The sequence below is a fragment of the Papaver somniferum genome, chromosome 10 (genome assembly GCF_003573695.1).
Source record: "Papaver somniferum cultivar HN1 chromosome 10, ASM357369v1, whole genome shotgun sequence".
In the NCBI taxonomy this organism is placed as follows: domain Eukaryota; kingdom Viridiplantae; phylum Streptophyta; class Magnoliopsida; order Ranunculales; family Papaveraceae; genus Papaver; species Papaver somniferum.
The window spans coordinates 80,799,455-80,822,712 of NC_039367.1; the positions used below are offsets into that span (position 1 = coordinate 80,799,455).

Genomic DNA, 23,258 nt, shown 5'->3' on the forward strand with positions numbered 1-23,258 from the left:
ATTCCTCAACACTCACTACTGTGTTGCTAGGCATGCTTCCTCAACACATCCTTCCTCTTAGTGTTGAGACGTGCAAATTCCTCAACACTCACCACTGTGTTGCTAGGCATGCCTCCTCAACACATCCTTCCTATTAGTGTTGAGACGTGCAAATTCCTCAACACTCACCACTGTGATGCTAGGCATGCCTCCTCAACACATCCTTCCTCTTAGTGTTGAGACATGCAAATTCCTCAACACTTACCAGTGTGTTTCCAGGCATGCCTCCTCAACACATCCTTCATCTTAGTGTTGAGACGTGTAAATTCCTCAACACTCACTAATGTGTTGCTAGGCATGCTTCCTCAACACATCCTTTCTCTTAGTGTTGAGACGTGCAAATTCCTCGACACTCACTACTATGTTTCCAGGAAAACTGCCTCAACACATATTTTTCCTTAGTGTTGAGACGTGGAAATTTCCTCAACACTCACCATCCGTTTTTCCCGGCAAACTGCCTCAACACATATTTTTCCTTAAGTGTTGAGACGTGGAAATTTCCTCGACACTCACCATCCGTGTTTCCAGGCAAACTGCCTCAACACATGTTTTTCCTTAGTGTTGAGACGTGGAAATTTCCTCAATACTCACATCCGTGTTTCCAGGAAAACTACCTCAACACATATTTTTCTTTAGTGTTGAGACGTGGAAATTTCCTCAACACTCGCCACTATGTTTCCAGACAAACTGCCTCAACACATCTTTTCCTTAGTATTGAGATAGCAAATTCCTCAACACTCACCTCTGTCTTGTTAGGCATACTGCCTCAACACATATTTCCTCCTAGTGTTGAGACGCTGAAAATCCTCAACACTCATTGTTGTTGTCATAGTGCTGACGGCTTCACCACCTCAACACTCATCTTTGTGTTAAGGATCACTGCGCCAACACTCCATGGCATCAGCACCCTGTGGCCAATCCACCCAACACAAGGATCATAGACTACTCATGCCTCCTGCCAAAGGTTAGTCGAATTTTCCTGCCAATCTCTTAATGTCTTCCCTTTCGATTTTTATCCTCATATGTCACCATCTCATGCTTACGCCGCAACAATGCCACTATTACGAGCTAAGCAGGGGAGCTAATGTTGATGGTGGTTTTTAGCTCAGGGTTAAATTTGTAAAACCTTGCATCTGATGTGACGTCACTCTGCGAGGAAACGAATCCATGAGTGTCAATCTCTCCACTGGCACATTTATTGATCCGTTCAACATATTTACATGAAATTTATCCAGACTGGCGCATGTAGCAACAATCCCAGATGCTCCGTTGATTTCAGCGCCTTGCTTATATTACTTATTAATATATAAGAATCACCGAGTACTTTTCATGTGTTATGTTCCCCGGAAAAATTCTTAATATCGGTATAGCATGACGGATTTGTGTTCACTCGTAGCAGAGTAGCGCAGATTTCCAAGTACCAAGGTTAAGGACCTTGCACGAAATACTCAGTCAGAAAGCAAAGAATAACGGAGTCGCGGAGTAGGGGCAGCAATGAGAGAGAGCATGGCCACGCCATAGGCTAGCCGACGCCACTTGGCCACGCCCCATGCCACCTAACCGACCCTTATTCCTTTGTCGACCAATCAGGTCGCTTTAAACTCTCCACACGCACATAAGTTATGGCTGGGCCCATACTTGCCGGCCCCGTTTCCCATCGACCAATCAGGTCGCTCTAAAGCCGCCAAACTCATACCAGAAGTGTGGCCACGCCCTTGTTTTGGTCGGCCCTCTCTTTCGACCAATCAGGTTGCTCAAAACCTGCCACAGTATTAAAAAAGAGATGTAAAAATTGGCTTCCCAAAAGTTGCGCCAATGCGGTAACTAACATGCAAAACGTGCATGCCCAACATGCCAGACGTGCCACTTTGCCACAAAAGCATGCCGAACGTGGAAACATACCATAAATAGTGCACTTACATGCCAACCCATCTTCTGTCCGTGGCCAACGCCATAACAGACTTCAATGTGGTTATCCTAACCAGAAACACGACCCCGCATGGTCGAAACCCTAATTTCCAGTCGTGGTGCAAATTATGCCACTTTGGGCCCACAACATGCCACGGGACGTGTGAGACCCAGGAAACCCAAAAAAGACGTCATATCATAGCCCCCCGTGGTAATCCTTACTCTTGTGGCCGTTTCCACATGATTTCCTGGCTATGGTTCCTTTGGCGTGGCTATGGCACCATTTTCACAAAACGCCGATACGCCACGGCCACGACCACATGCCGCATGCCGCATGCACTAATTAGGGCTTTGGCACGCCAAACCCTAATTTAGGCAAAGTTGCTACGCCAACCAAGCCAAGTAACGTTTCCCAGAGCGTTGGGATTGATGTGGCAACATGCAATGTTTCCGGAGCCATATTTAGGTCTAACACCAATATGCCAAAACAGTTGCCACGACTACGCCAATGGCATGCTGTTATGCCATGGCTACGCTAGGCGCCACTATGCCAATGGCGCCACTTTGTTATACGACAAGATATGACCATAATCAATGGCCATCCTTCCTCATGAGACGCAATCTCAGCCATCCAAGTCCACCACCAAACTGACAGACTTGTGGCAAGTTTCAGGCGACCAGCCACTTAAATATCGTGGCCATGGCTACGCCAGGCGCCACTTATACCACCGTGCCACTAACATGCACGAGCTATACCATTCATGCCGCAGTGCCACTGGCATACACCAAAAACGCCACTGTGTTATTACCAGGCGCCAACAGAAGGTAGTCATAATCAACGGCTACCCTTCCTCATGAGATGCAATCTCAACCATCCAAGTTCTCCACCGAACTGACAGACTTGTGGAAAGTTTTAGGCGACCATCCAAGACGTGCCTAATAGTATCACATGTTATTTTCCTGCGGTAAGACTCTTGACTTTACGCACATAGAAACCTGCTACACGTTTTCCACGACAACACTCGAGACATCAAACATGTCACAAACTGGGGGATACTCATCACGGTATTGGTCTGGAGGTTTACAGCGTGCGGCGTGCAATACGCCCGTTATAAGAAAGTTTCATGAAGTGGGACAATTAGTGGCGTCAAGAATTAACGGATGCAAACGGATCCACTTCCTTCATCATGAAAGCATGGGTTTCTAACGGTTATACGTTACTCCACTCTTCCATCACCCAATCGTTCTCACTTCTTACGAGACCATGGTACGTTATAATATGACTTGTATAAATAGGCTTCACCTATTTCCACAAACAACAAGTTTTTGGTTGGCAACAACATAGTATCCAAAAATCACCAAGAATTGATAAGCTTTTCACTCGGCAAGCCAGTTCCACTTTCTGATACAAGTCATAAAACAAGCCACATTTTCATAATTAACCATTCTGGTCTCAACACTCTCTTCGCTTCCCTCCCTAAGACCAACCCTTCTCCTTCACTTTGTGACCGAAGCAAGCATGGACTAGCCATTTCTTGGTTTAGTCCAGGATTGTACAGATTGATCTCTCGAATCAAAAGTACTTCCGTGCAGTGCATTGTTTAGGGTTTAGATTCGTTTCTCATCCACACACACAAAATTACCAAAATCAGCAGAAACAGTTTTCACCCACAAACAGTTGGTCAGGTTCCCTTTCATCACAGTTGGATGATAAATGATCTTGCTTTGTTGGATACTGGCCGTTCAGAGAGTCTTGAGAGGAACGTCGTTGGAAGCATCACTTGTGTCGATGAGATCCCTCTTGAATTCTGAATCCTTGATTTGTGCTATAGAGCACAATAATGTCCTTCTTCTGCCTTCATGTTTTCTTTGGCGATGTTGTTCATTGAAGGACCATCCGCCATGATACTTTTGTCGTCTCCAGTGATAATGGATCAATCGTATGAATGGGATTCGATTGAGTGTTTCAAGCATGTTCACATGCGTCTTTTGAGAAGTGAAAAATTCATATAGGCTTTTGATCGAGCATGTCACCTACTAATTTCTCACACGTAGTGAAACTGCTGATCTGAGACGAGATGTCAATCGAGGAATTGGCCCTGCTAGAGGCTCCATAGAAACACCATCTAGCTCCGTCGTCAGTTCGTTCGAAAGATTGTGATTGGAATCAGGAGTTGTTGAATCTGACCTAAGACCGACCATCTTTGAAGGAGTGAGCTTGCGATCGAGAGATCAATCTCCCACCGTGGTCGCTAATTTGTTTACGGGTAAAAACTGCTCACAAGTTTTCTGGTAAAAAGTGGTGGAGGAGGCAAGTGCTCGCTGAAGCAGGTGCTCGATGTTGCGAATCGTCTGAACCTTTAAACAAATGTACTGCACGGGAGTACTTTGAGTTTGAGAGACTAATTTGTAGGACCCTGGCCTAAACCAAGACAATGGCCGTTCCAGGTTCAATTCGGTCACAAAAGGAGGAGAAGGGTCGGTCTGTAGGGAGGGAAGTTGAGATTGTGTGGAGATCAATGTAGATTGATCCGTAGGTGATGTGATGTATTGAACTGCTGTGAAGATGATTCTCTGTGTAGACAAGAGAAATATTTTGAAGGTATTTGATAACTTCACTGTTCGTAGGTTTGCTTACGAATCTTCTTAGTCTTGTCAAAATATAGGTTTCAGAACCTATTTATTGCAGCACACCAATCTCCTGTAAGTGGTGACAGTTGAAAGTAGTGGAAAGATGGGGAAGTGGGAGATCATGTCGAAACCACTTCCACGTTGCATGGATAACTTGGTCGATCAACCGTCTGATCGTTGTCGTAGGCGTCAGCAGAATGCAGCTGCAGCAAGTTGTAACCCATGTATAGAGTGAGGCCATTATATGAGGTAGACCTCATCATTTCCTCCATTTGAGTAGCTATCGGAGAGTGTCGAGTTGCATTAATTTTTAGAGAACTAGCTGGTGCGGTGAATATCTCTGGGTATATACTAGTAATGACACCACTTGCAGCTAACAACAATTTTCAGATAGGATTGCAAATCACTGTATGAGTACCTTTCAGCAAAGCAAGTCTTTCTTTACTCTCAGTTGAGGCATGAACATGCATCTTCATGTTAACTTCTTTGCAATAAACTTTCACGTGGAGCTGTAGTCGAAAACATGCCTTCTCCACTGACACAAACATTATCACGTGCCACTCTTTTCTTGGGAAGATAATTTCTTCCTCGTTGGTCTTCAGCTTTTTGTCGCCATTTGGTATCAAGTTGTGATCCAACAATGTAAAGTCTCCCTGGCTGTTACTTCCAGCTTCACCTGAGAGCAAGATTGCAGTGACAAAAACTTGTGCACAGATTCTGAATTAAGTCACACATCCATTGTATTCTGCAACTAGGTTAATTTGTGCATCAAGGAAATCCAGACCTGTGCACAGGTTTCGATAGCAGTTACTTGTTGCCACCCCTGGCTTAGAAGGAATCCCACACTGCCTACATCAACAATCGAGTTACGACAGTTTGTCACGGAAACTGAAGTACTCCAACTCCCATTAGCGCAGTTGTGAAAACTAATCAAGGTACAGATCAGAACTGCTTCGTCTTGCTGAGTAAAACCACCAACACACTTCTTATGACTTACTTTTTCCAGTCGCTCCTGTGCTACACTCTTATCACCCGTAAGCACTATCAGCATCTCAATGATCTCCCTCACTCTTACCATGACTTCCTTCCAGCCAAAGTATCCTGCGCCACGAGGAGCCTCCAACCATCGGCAACAACATGTTCAAAAATATAAAAGAGTGGGAAAAACAACCCAACATGCAATATGCTCTTCTCTAGCTTGAACTGGAATGTCTGTAGAAGTTCTGTGGAGGCACTGGACAATCCAAGCTCAAAAGATGAACATATAGAATTTGAATCACCGGGAGTAAGACCTGAGTTCCCACTAACCTTGCGAGAAATTTGGCCCAGCTATAACCTTCTGTTGCTTCATACAATAAACTCAGCAATAGACTTCTCAAATGAGTAGATAAACCAGCTTTAAATTCTGATAAGATTAAGATAATCACAAATACTTCTACAGGACCCATATTTTACTTCAAATTATTCACGTCTTTGTACTGCCAAGCCTCTTTCAGTTGTGTACGGCGACTGATATCTTTAGCAAGCATTTGATCGAATAGTTCCTGCATATTTTCAGACCCGCTTCCTTTTTCCACTTGAACTATCAACATATTCCAGGCAACACTACATTGCTGCCATTTTTTATCAAACAACTTGCTGATATCACCATTCTTAATCTCTTTAACCAACCGAAACACCAAGCCCCCAAACATCTTACTACCATCACTTTGGTCACCGTATTTAACAAACAGAACCACATTCGTGGACTCAATTACTACTGCGAAACGGTACACAAGTTTGAAATTAAGTTCATAAGCCGATTGGCCATCATAAGCATCCATGAAAATCAACACATAAGAAGCAAACAAACAAGAAGTAATACAAAATTTGGGATTATTTCCATCATAAAAAGAACACCTCCGCACAAATCCAATTTCTTTACCACGATCAAATAAGACTCGAGAAAAACCAAAGCCACATAGAAGATACATCTTCTTACCATAACAATTTTCACCATCTTTTAACATTACAAACGTATTTGAATTCACCAGCAAAAATTCTAGCTGGCACCAATGGACAAATTTCGACACAAATTCATCAGTGTATCCATCCACTAAAATAGACCCATCCAAATCTCTTCCTCGATCAAACATCAGTCGAGTATACAAAGCACTAGATGAAGTATAACATGCAGAAGTAAATTGAAAGTGATTTAGGTGTATGACGAAATATAACCTGCTAATAGCTTCAAACTGCTTCCCACGGTTAAATATCACTTGAGTAAAAATCATGCTACCATAGGAACATTTTCTACTATTTGCACACATATGAATCAACCAAAGTGTAATCATTCCTGAGTGCACCTGATTCCGACATGAACTTGAAGAATCACCATCTAGACATTTCCAAGTAGAATTCCAAGGTATTGGCTCAAGTATTTTTGCCCGATCAAACAAGATATGAGTAAATCTGGAATTAGCTAACGCATCACAGGAAATTTGATATATAGGTTGAATTAATAAAACTTTATTAGCATTGGAAATGTAAGGAAGAATTGGTAAGAAACTAGTTGTGACATTGAAATTGATATGAAAATTTGTTGGGGAAAGAAATTTAAGTTTACTGTTGAAGAATGAATTTAGGTTATCAGTAATATTCTCCCAATTACCATTGAAATTCTTATGCACTATGTTGTAAAGCTTCATCTCATCATTAATAGTCTAAATTCCAGATTTGAATGGCTTACCTTCCTGGTAGTCCAGAAACATCAAATTCTCCTTAGGGCCATCACTAGAATAATCATCCTCAACCAGAACCATTTCAAATGAATTCCTAAACAACGAATTGAATTTATACCCATGTTTTAAAACTAACTCATCAACAGTTCTCCCATGGTAATCATCAACGAAAAATGACCCATCAACAAACTTTCCACGATCAAATATGGAATAAGTAAAATCAAGATGGAGATAAATAAAATTCTTACAATTCAGAACGAGGTGAGTAATGAAATCCTTGGAGAACTCAATTTGCTCTGGTGTTTCAACTTCGTCAAAAGGTAAACTCCTACCAGTAAGTGAATAAACATCTTCAGATTCATCAAAGAAGTATGGAGGAATCAACTCTAGTTCATGAGAATCATCATCTTCATCTTCCAATGGGGTTGACGAATTTCGGCTGAAATCAGTGACCAACTCTGTGTTAATTGAGTCCTCAACAATTTCTTCACTGTCAATTACATCCTCCATCTTCGTTATTTCTGCAACCTCGGCAACTTCGATTGAAGTTTCCTCCGGTGTTGGTACCTGGTTTAATTTGCTAGTATGAAGCTCTATCTTCCTCTCTGCATGATTGATGAGATCCAACAAATTTAGGAGATTCTGGTTCCGATTTGGTGAACTATCTCCCAATTGAATTAGGTAATCCAATCGAAGATTGATTACTTCACACCTTGCACTCATTACAGCCCTCAAATAATCCATGATAAATCCAAGAAAAGACTGTCTCTGATACCACTTGTAGTGATCTACACTACAAATGAATAATCAGGCTCAATCTACAGGATCTACACTGTGAGATTGAAGGGTAAAACCCAAAAAGAAGAACATAAAACCAAACAACAATTTCTATTTTGGATAATATCCAGTTACAGGCTCTCAAAGCTTATAAGAAAAAAGACCTGCGCTGGCACATGCCACTCACGTGCCTACTACTACTTTTACTAAATAGCATACGGCCTACCCCTAACAAGTGGTCAGCCCATAACCGGGACATGACAAAGTAATTCATATCCCCCAATTAGTTTTGATATCCCCAATTGCGCGCTCATAATATTCCCCCTAAAGATAGAGACCCTTTTTTTTATATATTTTCTCTGCCTTCCTGACTCTACCAATTCTGTGTAGCCCATACTTTTAACTACGATTCAGCCTCAAATCAAGCCCATAAGCCCATTAAATATTTGGTCTGTCAGTTCTTATTCTCCTGCTCAATCACTTCCTCCAACTGTCGTCCATCTCTCCTGCAGTGTTTAATCATTCATCCAGTCATTAACCATTCATTAACTGCAGTTCCAGTTCCCTGCATTTCAGCTCAAAACCAACAATCGATTCACTGCCAAGCCATGTCTAGCTGCCATCTTCAACATTGTCTTGCATCTAACCCTTGTTATCCTACTTGCGATTGCAGCTGCACTTCTTCAAGGCCATCAGCTGCTCAAACCCATTGCAACTCAGGCCAACCAACACCACCTCTGCAGCTTAACTCCTAATTCCACCAATGATGCGAGCAATCCCTTCTCAGGACAAACCAACTGCAGCTGCGTCACTTCACTAACTCAGCACACCACCAGTTTCAGTTCAAGTCATTATCAAAACCATTCTATGCACCTCAACCATCAATCCCAACCCATCTGACCAGAACCAACTGCATATGCATATGCAACTCACAATCTAGATTCTCCTCTCTTCATCACAGCTCAAGCATTCTCAACATCACTACATCCTGCCAATCCCTGGCAGCAGCACCACCAACCTGCCAACACCTGCAATTTCTCAATCCGGCAACAACCCATTCATCACGGCAACCATCATATCCCTGATACCATTGTCAACTTCTTCAATTCTTACCACACACCATTCATAGATTCGACCCATCTCTATTTCATACACCAGCATCACCTGCAGTTCAGTTCACTGCATCAAACCATCTCAGTTGCATCTCCAACTGCACTGAACTCTCAGCTGCAACATAATTTATTCATCCTTGACTTAGAATCCTCCTCTGACCCCCGCAATCATCTATTCCGCTGTCAATTTCAGATTCAAAACAAACCCTAGAACAACTCCAATTTCGAGCCATTTCTCTGCCTGAAATCAAATCCGATGAGAACCCATGTCTTCTAATTCGATGAATCTCTTCCATTTGATGCAACCACCAGACCCTCCATTTATTATTCCACCGTAGCAATTCCTTGTATTCTCTTAGATTTGACAGACCCATCTCATCTCAGAAACTCGATTTTTCCATCTCAGCTCAGGAATGAGCTCATAACCCTTATTCTTCATCTCTTTTTCGTCTCTGTATGGATAACTCATTCTTATCTCTGAATTTTTGTCAGAGCCGGCCCTGAATAGCATATAAGCAGTGAAAGCCGCGCTTGAGGCCACAAAAATAAAGAGGCCACAAACTAAAAAATTTCAAATGATAGGAAAAGGACATCATGTAAAACTTATCGTATATGTGGGGCAAAATGAAAAGAAACGGACTTACAAGGGGCCACTAATAAAATAATAGATTTGTGAAGGACCAATTTGTTTTTTTGAGGTTTTGTTATTTATAACCTTTCTGCTTAACAAGGGGCCACCAAAAAATTTGGCTTTAGGACTCCAGAAACACAGGACCGGGCCTGATTTTTGTAACTCTCAGACACACATCAGCAACCGAGATGAATGAGAGAAAAAAATGATTCTCTCTAAATATTAGGGCGTGTAGGAAAGTATGTTGCTATCAACATCAAGTTGCTGGATAAGGGCAATCCGAAATTATTAGGCTCGTCAGTTCCGAATAACCGACAGCTTAAATCTTTGTTCAACTCAGCTGTCAGTTCTCGGGAACTGACAGTACATTCTTCACCTCCTTCTTGGGAAACCTAGACGACTCCAAGTATAGATCGCATGTGAATTGAGATTTTTGCTTTTTACGCTCTAAATGGACGTTTTCTCGTTCTTTTACTCCCTATGACTCCAAAGTACCTAATAAACTCAAATTCACACATAAGATACATAATTCAAAAGAAAACTCGCAAAGAAAACATATACAATAGATAAATATCAAGGTGTTTTAGACACCTATCACCGTCCACTTCCCATTTTCCCTTTTAACTGCCACGCCATACCACAACTCTCATCGTGGATGTACCTTACATCACACGTGTTGTAGGCCGCCAGACCAAAACCCTAGTGATATCCCCCTATGTGACGTGAATTGACGTCTCATGTGTGAGTGGTCAATCTTTGACCTAATACAATGAGTCTTATGAACTGAACCGACGAAGTTCAATGTTATGATGGATGAAGCATGGAATGTTGAAATAGCAACATGCTCTGCAGACCATGAATGTTGAATTACCATGATGTATCATTATGCTAGTTGAAGCAGTAATGATAGTCAAATGACTTAGTGATGGTTCTATGAGATTGTTGGATCGATCATAAACCATTATGTTGGTGCACTGAGCACTTGCGAAAATAATCATTGCTGGTTGATCATAGAATGTAACAACACTAAAATCTCATTTTAGCTTTGGATCCGAACTCAACCCATTTGAGTGGAAAGTTAGAACTGGATAGTGTGTGCTGCGATCCTAATATAAGGTGTGTATAGCCATGGTGAGTGCCCCTAAATTTTTAGAATGAGTATTTTTAATTAAATAAGGTATCCCTTAATAGTGTTAGGGTGGTTGGTTAGTAAGAGCAATAGAATCTCTGGAATCATTAACATGGTTGACACAATGACACGTGACTGGGCATGCAACAACTATGGGCATCTTTTTATCTTTGTTTCCCGAAACAAGTTTGAATAGAAGACGAACTTTTCATCGTTTTATTTGCCCACATCTTCTTCCTTCTCCCTTTGTAATTATCGCTTAACCACCGCCGAAAGCAAGGGAAGAAATCTTGTCTCAAATCTGTGGTCAAGTCTCCATATTTTGGCTAGAGATTGGACTGTGCACAGGTAGGGAGTTTTTTTTCCTTCTTTTTACCTTGATTATCAATTGTGCTTATTAAATTTAGTGGATGTTTTGTTAAATTTCTTTGATTGATAACTTTGTGATTCCTTCTAACGGACGAATGGGTATTTGAGATGTTTATAAATTTTCAATTTAGTTCATGAATTAATTGTCACTGTTTGCTTTCATGATTTTTGCACAACTATCAATTTGGTTTGAAACCCTATACCTTTTTGTGGTTAATCCTTGCATGCGAACTGAGAATAATTTCGAAGGTCATAAATTGTTTTACTGAGATTTAAAAGTCTATGCAACAATCCACGTTTTGATTTCCATCCATATCAAACTCTTGTATTTGAATGTCTTAGTAGCCTGTCAAGTGTTTGCGAAAATGACCAAACGAGAAACACATTTGAAACTTTACGGTTAACTGTATTTTTCTTGGCATTTTAGAAAACATAGCCAGAGTGGTGTTTTGATGCTCGGCCTACATTAGTTCTGTTCATGCTTCCTGTGCTTTAATTCTTTGTTGATTTCGTAAATCCTAACAATATTGGAAATTTGAGAAAATTTTGAAACTTCTGATTTCTTATTGATTTGTCGACATTCCCGAGAGGAAATTTAGTTTGAAATTTTTAGGAACTTCTTTAGTTACTGACTTTGCATCTCTGATGGCATGAGCCTAATTGACCACTTGTTTTAAATAGAGAGTTTTATTCATTCACAGTATTTACTTAGTTTGATGTTTGTTTTGTCATTTCTGCCTTTTGATTTAACTGTATAAATAATTGTTGCCCAGTTCTCTTTGTTGATACTATTGTGTTTTAGAAAAGAATTCCTAAACTTGAATACACAGTAAACCTTTGGTTTGATAATGTTTTATAAAATTCAGTATAAAAAGGGTGTTTGAGTAACATGGGGTTGGACCTCTCGCATTTATGCTGTTTTCTTATAGCTTTTGTGTTTAGACTGTTTTCCTACGTGTTACCTCTCGACATTACGTTGAACTTATAGATGGAAATATTTTGCTATACGTGAGAATTTAGATGAACATTTTGAATTCTTGTCATATTTTTATAAAAAAAAAATGTTTATCATTATTATGTATTTCTTGTTGTCGGTAACAGCATCACCCTCCACTTTGGCTAGTGATTTCACTCCCTCTTTTAAGAAATGGATGCATTTAATCATGGTATATAAACTGTATTCCAGTTTGGTATTTAGCTCAAGGAGCAGGTTTTTGGATAAGTTGCAGCATCGCTGCCTTTGACTTCTGTGAACTGTTCGTGGTTTTAGAAAGTGTTATTTACATAAGAATTCATTTGTGATTTGCTGTCACGAAGAACTAGACTCTACTTTAGGAACGTCGGGCCTAAGTGGCACCCCACCACCTCGGTGGCAACCCGGAAGATCGTTGCGGTAACGGTGGCTGGTAACCAGAACTACCCTGACGGTGGCACTGGCCATGAATAGTAGAGTAAATTTATTTATGGTTCTTGTTTAAACGGCATTTGCGTAAGTATTCCTTTCTCTACTTAATCATTGTTGTTGCTCCTTGCTTACGGATTTATATTTCATGCTCAACTTGTTTAGTTTAATTTACCTTTTGATTGCTTTACAATCGGCACATTATTTTGTAACCCCTACTGAGCATTCGCTCACCCCGTTTTGTTTTTCCTCCCCCACAGAGTACGGAGAGAAGTTGCGGTAGTAATCCGGGCAGGCTTTATCGCTTGGAAAGTTAGTATTATCTAAGCTTATGATATTGTATGTCACGGGGGGTATCTGGGTAGTTTCAGTTTGCTTGATTTGAGCCCATGTCATTTCTCTTGCACTTTGATGTTATATATATGTTGGCTTCTACCGGATCTTTATATGTTTTAAACTGAAAACTTGTCAGTTTCGTGTATAATGGGTCTGGTCTCGGGCTATACAGACTAGTTTCTGAATTCATTTTTGTTGCCTAGATGTTCTTGGCTTTTGGCTGTACGGACAACATTCTCTACCGTTGTTCTTTTTGGCATTTGTTTAATCTAAGATAGGATCTGTACAGTGAATTTCTAAGTGTAATTAATAGCTACTTATATTCATTTTCCTGTGAAATCATTATTTGCTACGTACATGTACCCAGTATATAGCTTGTATAAATTTATTTATCTCTTGTGAATCCAAACATGTATTTTGTCTCATCCTTGCAATGAATTCATTATGTTCATATTAGACACTCTTTGAACTGTTTTAGGCGTAACCGTATATACATGCGTCTGGATTGAGTGGGTGTTTTATGTTTACACCATGGGAATGCTCCTTCACCTTCACTGTTCTTTAATATTTAATATCTTTTTTTATGGCATTATATACTACTTTGATTTGTTAAAATAAAACTCTTGCTCACATAAGTAAATGGGCTGGTGACGTTTTGATTTTTTTTTGTGAGCACTTGAACTGTTAACTTACATTTCCGTGAGTATAAAACATGATGATTTTATTGCATTTTAATTTTTCTATTACAAAATAACAAAAATGGGTTTTGTTCTGTTTTCGTGCATATTTGTATTTTATGAATTGCGAGTCTCGATTCTCTTTGTTGCTAGATTTCAGAAGTAGATGTATGTTTCTTTTTTATTTCATTTTTCCGAGTGACGTGATGGAAGGTTTGTGCTTGCCAGTTGTAGGATCAAAATCTCGCAACAATGACATGCTTGCGAAATTACTAGCAATACATCACGAAGACATCGCAGTATGATTTCAGAAATGACATAACATATGACATCAGCCTAAACGTGAGAAAAGTATGATGATCGTGCGAAATTTAGGATGTTTGCGAAGTTAACATTTGTAAGTTTGCGAAAATACCGCAAGCCAGATCCGAAATTAGGGGAAATGTTAATTGTACCCCACCATATATGAGCTGTCATCCATTATGTAAATACCTATATAAAGAGATTGGCAAGAGAGAGAAAGGAGGATAATCAAAAAGAAAAAGGAGAGAGACACTTTAGTGAGGATATATTTGTAGAGAAAGAGAGAGAACACAATTTGTATTATTATCTTCTTCTTTCTTCAACCAAGACCTCCAAATACTCATTAATGGAGTCTCAATTGTAATCCATATGTAATTACAAACAATCATAGTGAAGATCCCTAACCCCGTGGATGTAGATCACATTGATCGAACCACGTAAATCTTGTGTCTTATTTTTTATTTTCATTATCTTTATGTTTATTTTCATATCAAATAAGTTTAGATCTAGAAATCATAGTCATGATAATATAAGGGGTGTGTTGTAGGATTTCCTGCAACTACATTTTGGCGCTAGAAACAGGGAGGAGTAAAGGATTTATCCCTCCTGTAGCTTGTTGGTTCTAAAAATTTCCATGAAGATTAGCTATTGTTCATATTTTTCTAGATCTACAAAGTTTAGGTTCAAAAATGGAAAATTTATGGAAGAAATCACACTTTCAGGGAGTAAACATCATCAACAATTCAAAGACATGAAAAGAGTGAGTGAAAAAACTAGTTGTTGTGGTGAAATTTAAAGAAAAAATGGAAGTTTCAGTGGAAGATTTTCATGTTCAGGAAGCAAATGTGAAAGAAGTTAAGGAAGGACGAAGAAAAGATAAGAGGCAGATGCTGCAATTTCTATCACAAACAGAAATTCGCACAGATGGTTCAAGGTTGAGCGAACAATAAATAGGTCACGGGTTCGAATTCGCAGAGACACATATTTTTCATTTTCTACTCATTTGCATGGGAGAATAAAAGAATAAGGAAAAAAGTTATGCGTTAATTTCGCAGAGAGGTTCTTGCACAATTGGTCCAGAGAGCAGTATGTGCGTTCGTGGTCGCAAGTTCGGATTCGCCTGCGAACATCGTTTTCTTCTTTTTTACAGAGAGCGAAGAAATGAATAATTTCGCAATATTGTTTCATTATTTCGCAAACAAGAGGCAGCACAATTGGTCATCTGCGAAGTTAATGAGTTCATGGTCGTGTGATCAAGTCTCAACACATGCATATTTTTTCGCACATATATTTCTTTAATTATTTCGCACAGAAGAGCATTGATGATAATTTCGCAGAGATATTTCACAAAGAATAAGCTTGGACAATTGGTCATGAGGCATGAATGCAAGCAGCAGGTCGCGAGATCAATTCTTGCTTCTCGCATGTTTATTTTTGTTACGCGAAATTTATACAGAAGTGCCTAGCACAGTTGGTATGGTGCGAGAAAATCCAAGAAGCAGGCCAAGGGTTCAAGTCTCACTTCTCACACTTCATTTTGCTGCGCGAAATTCATACATTTCAAGGCATTTATTCACTTCTTTGACAACAACAGGGACTCACATGAAAGATAAGTACGCACTTCCTTGAACATTTTACTTTATACTAAGAACGAATAAAAATATTTTTGATTTGATTTACAAAAAGCGATTCAATCGCAGGATTACAAAGATTTCAAAGATTATAAAGATTACTAAGATTTCAAGATTACAAAGACTTCAAAATTACAGAGATTTCGAGATTTCAAAATTACAGAAAACTGAGAAATTTCAGTTTATATGTTTCTCTAGAATATTTCTTTTGCAGAGAATAAAAAGATTTTTGATTTGATTTACAAAACGCGATAGAATCGCAGAATTACAAAGATTCCACAACTACAAAAATTTCAGAGTTACCATGTATTAGAATTTCTCTTGAATATTTATTTTGATTCAAATGATATGATATTATGAGAATGAAAGAATGAATGAGAGAGATCACAAAAATGAAAGAATGAATGAAAGAGATGACAGAAGTGAAAAGATGAATGAGAGAATAAAGAAACGCGAACATTTCGCAGAAACAAAGAGACGCGAAAATTTCGCAGAAACACGAATAAAATTTCGCAGATAGAGGCGAACCTTTATGGCATACACCCTAGTTCGCGAATAAAATTTCGCAAGTGGCAAATATAAGACCTAAAGTGCGTCATAGAAGGGGGTACCCGTTGCATGGCTCAGGGAAAAGGTTACACCGCCCCTAGAACCTGAGTCATGGAGATTTGGGGTCAATAAAACCCATCCAGGAGAGGCACCTTGGATTTTCAACTTAAGCTTTTGCTTTAGGTTGGACGACTAGGGGTCTCTTCTAAGGAGTGCAGAAATCGATCAAGGCGCCGAGGTACACGGTTGAGTCAAGAGTGCGGGGGGGGGGGGGGGGGGGGGGGGGGGGGGGGGGGGGGGGTGGAGCTTCTTTACCACTCTTGACAAGTCTTGGCAAATGATGCACTCGGCCCGAAGAAAACCCCGCTTAAGGTGTAGTCTCGTAACCATAAGCCATATAGGAAAAAAGGATAAGAGGCTACGAAAGCAACTGGTTGTTGTTAAGACTGGATGAGAGAAGCTAACCTTGTATGGTAGAAGTACGCCTCCTTGAAGGGGCAACCAGGGGGGGATAAGGGAGGCACCCTCCATTAGGGAGATGATAAGTGTCTTAAGACGCAAATATCATGAGGCTTTTTACTCGCAAGGGTAATAATGCTAGAGAAAAAGATAAGACGAGATCAATGGGTCATTACATGAAAGTGTGTAGACGTCCTGTTATTTCGTCGCAAGACGGCAATGTCATGGGACTTTATTTTCGCAAGAATATTTAGGCCTGTCATATTGTCGCAACAATCCTGAAGAGGCAATAATACAAAAGAAAAAGTTAAGGCAAGATCAATGGGTTTTTGCATGAAAGTGCAAAGACGTCCTGCGATTTTGTCGCAATGACAAGAGGTCGCAAAATAAGACCTTTAACTAGGAAGGCAAAATAAGACCACATAAGAAAATGAGTAAGCAAGTAAGTTTGCGAGAATGATTATATGTAAGCAAACAAGCTTGCGAATATGTACATGGAAATGAAACTGAGGCAGTGAAAATGCCGCAGACTTGATATTATGATCATACTGTTATGAGATACTAATAGTGCAGGAAAGAGGGAAGATGAAACACAAGTAAGAACTTGTGAAGAAAAATAACTACACGAAGAAGAATGCATACACTAAAGAAAAAGGCAGAGAAATGAAGAATGGAAGCAATTTAAAGCTACATCAACTTTAGACGGCAAAATGAGCTAAGTAAACCAAACCTTAAATATATATTGCAATAGATAAGCATTCTCATCATACTCGCATCATAAAAGCATTGCATAAGCATTTCATGGCATAAACATCGCATACACATTTCATAACATAATCATCACATAAGCATTATGTTCGCACAAGTACTTTACAAAACTGTACGGAATAATATTGCAGAACTTCGCAATAATATCACAGAATTTAGCAGAATTATTCAGGTTTACTCAGAATTTCACAGGATTATTCAGAATTTCGCAAGATTATTCAGAACTTCGTAGAATGATTCTGAACTTCGCAAAATGATTCGAAATTTCGTAGAATGTGTCAGAACTTCGCAGAATTATTCGAAATTTCGTAGAATGTGTCAGAATTTTTCGCCGAATGTGATTATTTCGGATGATGTGATTATCTCGCTCAATTATTTCGCATAATTATAAGCAACTTGAAGAGATTATACTATCGCATGAGCACAAAACATGAGACAGAGGCAAGATAAGAATGAAGAAACAATTCACACATTCAACATTCTCTCAAGGATTCTACCCTCATAGATAAATAACAGAGGCAACTATGGATTACCAAGAAAACATTTTATGTTCTTTATCTTCTCGGCAAGAATCACCAAAAATGGAGTAATAATTTCGCATGAATAGAGGCAATACTTATTATTCTCATTCAAGGACGGATACTTCTTATATTTCGAGGATTGAATACTTATTATACTTCTCAAAGGATTCTTCATACTTCTTATATATTTCTAGGATTGAGTACTTCTTATACTTCTTCAAGGATACTTCATACTTCGCATACTTCAAAAGATGATACTTCTTATTTACTTCGCAACATTCCGGAACTTCATAAAAGAATAGAGGCAAGTACGTACTTTTCAAGTCCAGTATTCTTTCGCTCGTTCCTTCATCAACAAAGATCAAAGACTACTCCAACAACACGTATCTCGCTCCAACAATTACAACAACGGATTTTTTCCTAAAGATCGCTCTTCAAGCAATATTCAAGAAAAAAGAGGCAAGATGTAGGATCAGAATCTCGCAACAACGACATGCTTGCGAAATTACTAGCAATACATCAGAAAGACATCGCAGTATGATTTCAGAAATGACATAACATATGACATCAGCCTAAACGTGAGAAAAGTATGATGATCGTGCGAAATTTAGGATGTTTGCGAAGTTAACATTTGTAAGTTTGCGAAAATACCGCAAGCCAGATCCGAAATTAGGGGAAATGTTAATTGTACCCCACCATATATGAGCTGTCATCCATTATGTAAATACCTATATAAAGAGAAAGGCAAGAGAGAGAAAGGACGATAATCAAAAAGAAAAAGGAGAGAGACACTTTAGGGAGGACACATTTGTAGAGAGAGAGAGCAGAATTTGTATTATTATCTTCTTCTTCCTTCTTCAACCAAGAGCTCTAAATACTCATTAATGGAGTCTCAATTGTAATCCATATGTAATTACAAACAATCATAGTGAAGATCCCTAATCCAGTGGATGTAGATCACATTGATCGAACCACGTAAATCTTGTGTCTTATTTTTTATTTTCATTATCTTTATCTTTATTTTCATATCAAATAAGTTTAGATCTAGAAATCATAGTCATGATAATATAAGGGGTGTGTTCTAGGATTTCCTGCAACTACACCAGTCGAGTCGGATCCCGATTCGACGGGAGTCAAAATCTTCTGTCAGTTACAGTTTGGTATCAGAGCAGTTCCGATTCACTTGGGACTGTGAGTTTTGTACTTACTTATTTTCCGGTGCCGTGTACTCGATTTTAAGACGTAAACAAATTGTTTTGGTTTGTATCGTCCAATGGTTTCATTTCGGTTTTGAGAAATAGAAGGTTGTTTTTGGTTTTATCGAATTTATTTGGGGCTGGGGAAAACTATCTAGATACCGTGATATATATATCTTTAGTTGTGTTAGTAATGTACATTACTAACCAGTTATGAATCTAATGCATTTTTCTGTTTTGAAGATATCTCGGTGTGCGAAATCTGTTGACTCGAGCTTTGTATGTAAGATGAACCTGAACGAACCTTGAGAACAATTTAGAACAACTGGTAGGTTCGATTGTGACTGACGTTTATGTTTTAGAGACCGTGGGAAGCCGAGTATTGCCGAAGAATCTAAGAATTCTCTCGAAGTTAGGGAAGTTAGAGAATATGAGTGGATATTGGTGAATCAGACTACATTGTGTTGTGCTTAGAAGAGGGTCTATTTTGTGACAGCGTATGACAATCGTGTATTTGTTCAAGGTGAGAAGTGGAAAACGGTAAGCCTTTTGATTCCAAGAATAGGAAGACGAGACGAAACTGAAGAACACATCGTTATCTTGCTCATATTAGTGAGGCGACGAAATTGTCGGTACGGCAGAAGACGTCTTAGCGGTTAGATTTTATTTATGATTTTCTAGAAACGTTGCCTGGGTGATAATCGAAGAGAGAGATCAACCTTAATACTGACGTACGTTGCAGACCCATCACATGTAATCGAGTGGAGAGAACGACAGCCAAATGACGACGTACCTTAGGTGGGAGTTACCCTTGCGATGATAACTACTCGAAAACGCAATGATAACTTTTGAAGACGCAACTTGAGAGTCGAGCCTGGCGTGCAAGACAACTACCCGAAGATTCTTCTAGGTATCCTTCTTAGCTTTTTCGTCTATTTTTGAATTTGGGGACCAAATTCTTTTTTTTGGAGTTGATGGTGTAACAACACTAAAATCTCATTTTAGCTTTGGATCCGAACTCAACCCATTTGAGTGGGAAGTTAGAAATGGATAGTGTGTGCTGCGATCCGAATATAAGGTGTGTATAGCCGTGGTGAGTGCCCCTAAATTTTTAGAATGAGTGTTTTTAATTAAATAGGGTATCCCTTAATAGTGTTAGGGTGGTTGGTTAGTAAAAGCAATAGCTCTAGAATCATTAACATGGTTGACCCGTGACTGCGCATGCAACAACCATGGCATCTTTTTATCTTTGTTTCCCGAAACAAGTTTGAACAGAAGACAAACTTTTCATCGTTTTATTTGCCCACTATCTTCTTCCTTCTCCCTTTGTAATTATCGCTTCACCACCGCCAAGGGAAGAAATCTTGTCTCAAATCTGTGGTCAAGTCTCCATATTTTGGCTAGAGATTGGACTGTGCACAGGTAGGGAGTTTTTTTTCTTCTTTTTACCTTGATTATCAATTGTGCTTATTAAATTTAGTGGATGTTTTGTTAAATTTCTTTGATTGATAACTTTGTGATTCCTTCTAACGGACGAATGGGTATTTGAGATGTTTATAAATTTTCAATTTAGTTCATGAATTAATTATCACTGTTTGCTTTCATGATTTTTGCACAACTATCAATTTGGTTTGAAACCCTATACCTTTTTGTGGTTAATCCTTGCATGCGAACTGAGAATAATTTCGAAGGTCATAAATTGTTTTACTGAGATTTAAAAGTCTATGCAACAATCCACGTTTTGATTTCCATCCATATCAAACTCTTGTATTTGAATATTTTAGTAGCCTGTCAAGTGTTTGCGAAAATGACCAAACGAGAAACACATTTGAAACTTTACGGTTAACTGGATTTTTCTTATCATTTTAGAAAACATAGCCAGAGTGGTGTTTTGATGCTCGGCCTACATTAGTTCTGTTCATGCTTCCTGTGCTTTAATTCTTTGTTGATTTCGTAAATCCTAACAATATTGGAAATTTGAGAAAATTTTGAAACTTCTGATTTCTTATTGATTTGTCGACATTCCTGAGAGGAAATTTAGTTTGAAATTTTTAGGAACTTCTTTAGTTACTGACTATGTATCTTTGGTGGCATGAGCCTAATTGACCACTTGTTTTAAAAAGAGAGTTTTATTCATTCACAGTACTTACTTAGTTTGATGTCTGTTTTGTCATTTCTGCCTTTTGATTTAACTGTATAAATAATTGTTTCCCAGTTCTCTTTGTTGATACTATTTTGTTTTAGAGAAGAATTCCTAAACTTGAATACACATTAAACCTTTGGTTTGATAATGTTTTACAAAATTCAGTATAAAAAGGGTGTTTGAGTAACATGGGGTTGGACCTCTCGCATTTATGCTGTTTTCTTATAGCTTTTGTGTTTAGACTGTTTTCCTACGTGTTACCTCTCGGCATTACGGTGAACTTATAAATGGAAATATTTTGCTAGACGTGAGAATTTAGATGAACATTTTGAATTCTTGTCATATTTTTATAAAAAAAATGTTTATCATTATTATGTATTTCATGTTGTCGGTAACAGCATCACCCTCCACTTTGGCTAGTGATTTCACTCCCTCTTTTAAGAAATGGATGCATTTAATCATGGTATATAAACTGTATTCCAGTTTGGTATTTAGCTCAAGGAGTAGGTTTTTGGATAAGTTGCAGCATCGCTGCCTTTGACTTCTGTGAACTGTTCGTGGTTTTAGAAAGTGTTATTTACATAAGAATTCATTTGTGATTTGCTGTCACGAAGAACTAGACTCTACTTTAGGAACGTCGGGCCTAAGTGGCACCCCACCACCTCGGTGGCAACCCGGAAGATCGTTGCGGCAACGATGGCTGGTAACCAGAACTACCCTGACGGTGGCACTGGCCATGAATAGTAGAGTAAATTTATTTATGGTTCTGAATCTTGTTTAAACGGTATTTGCGTAAGTATTCCTTTCTCTACTTAATCATTGTTGTTGCTCCTTGCTTACAGATTTATATTTCATGCTCAACTTGGTTAGTTTAATTTACCTTTTGATTGTTTTACAATCGGCACATTATTTTGTAACCCCTACTGGGCATTCGCTCACCCCGTTTTGTTTTCCCCCCCACATAGTACGGAGAGAAGTTGCGGTAGTAAGCCGGGCAGAGCTTACGGCAGGCTTTATCGCTTGGAAAGTTAGTATTTTCTAAGCTTATGATATCGTATGTCACGGGGGGTATCTGGGTAGTTTCAGTTTGCTTGATTTGAGCCTATGTCATTTCTCTTGCACTTTGATGTTATATATATGTTGGCTTCTACCGGATCTTTATATGTTTTAAACTGAAAACTTGTCAGTTTCGTGTATAATGGGTCTGGTCTCGGGCTATACATACTAGTTTCTGAATTCATTTTGTTGCCTAGATGTTCTTGGCTTTTGGCTTTACGGACTACATTCTCTACCATTGTTCTTTTTGGCATTTGTTTAATCTAAGATACGATCTGTACAATGAATTTCTAAGTGTAATTAATAGCTACTTATATTCATTTTCCTGTGAAATCATTATTTGCTACGTACATGTAACCAGTATATAGCTTGTATAAATCTATTCATCTCTTGTGAATCCAAACATGTATTTTGTCTCATCCTTGCAATGAATTTTATTATGTTCATATTAGACACTCTTTTAACTGTTTTAGGCGTAAACGTATATACATGCGTCTGGATTGAGTGGGTGTTTTATGTTTACACCATGGGAATGCTCCTTCACTGTTCTTTAATATCTTTTTTTATGGCATTATATACTACTTTGATTTGTTAAAATAAAACTCTTGCTCACATAAGTAAATGGGCTGGCGACGTTTTGATTTTTTTTTGTGAGCACTTGAACTGTTAACTTACATTTCCGTGAGTATAAAACATGATGATTTTATTGCATTTTAATTTTTCTATTACAAAATAACAAAAAATGGGTTCTGTTCTGTTTTCGTGCATATTTGTATTTTATGAATTGTGAGTCTCGATTCTCTTTGTTGCTAGATTTCAGAAGTAGATGTATGTTTCTTTTTTATTTCATTTTTCCGAGTGACGTGATGGAAGGTTTGTGCTTGCCAGTCGAGTCGGATCC

At 38.8% G+C, this 23,258-nt stretch overlaps 2 long non-coding RNA genes across 4 annotated transcripts; both read left to right on the plus strand.

Annotated features, from left to right (window-relative positions):
• The first annotated feature begins 11,110 nt into the window (after nt 1-11,110).
• LOC113318697 lies at nt 11,111-13,393 on the plus strand. Of its 3 annotated transcripts, XR_003344771.1 has the most exons (3): nt 11,114-11,295; nt 12,418-12,805; nt 12,979-13,393. It is a non-coding gene; the product is annotated as an uncharacterized LOC113318697 (long non-coding RNA). The 3 variants fall into 3 exon arrangements; XR_003344769.1 differs by having other exon boundaries at nt 11,111-11,295; nt 12,418-13,393; XR_003344770.1 differs by having other exon boundaries at nt 11,111-11,295; nt 12,503-13,393.
• A 7,013-nt stretch (nt 13,394-20,406) lies between these two features.
• LOC113318698 lies at nt 20,407-22,776 on the plus strand. The gene is made up of 2 exons (XR_003344772.1): nt 20,407-20,580; nt 22,267-22,776. It is a non-coding gene; the product is annotated as an uncharacterized LOC113318698 (long non-coding RNA).
• Nucleotides 22,777-23,258: the final 482 nt, after the last annotated feature.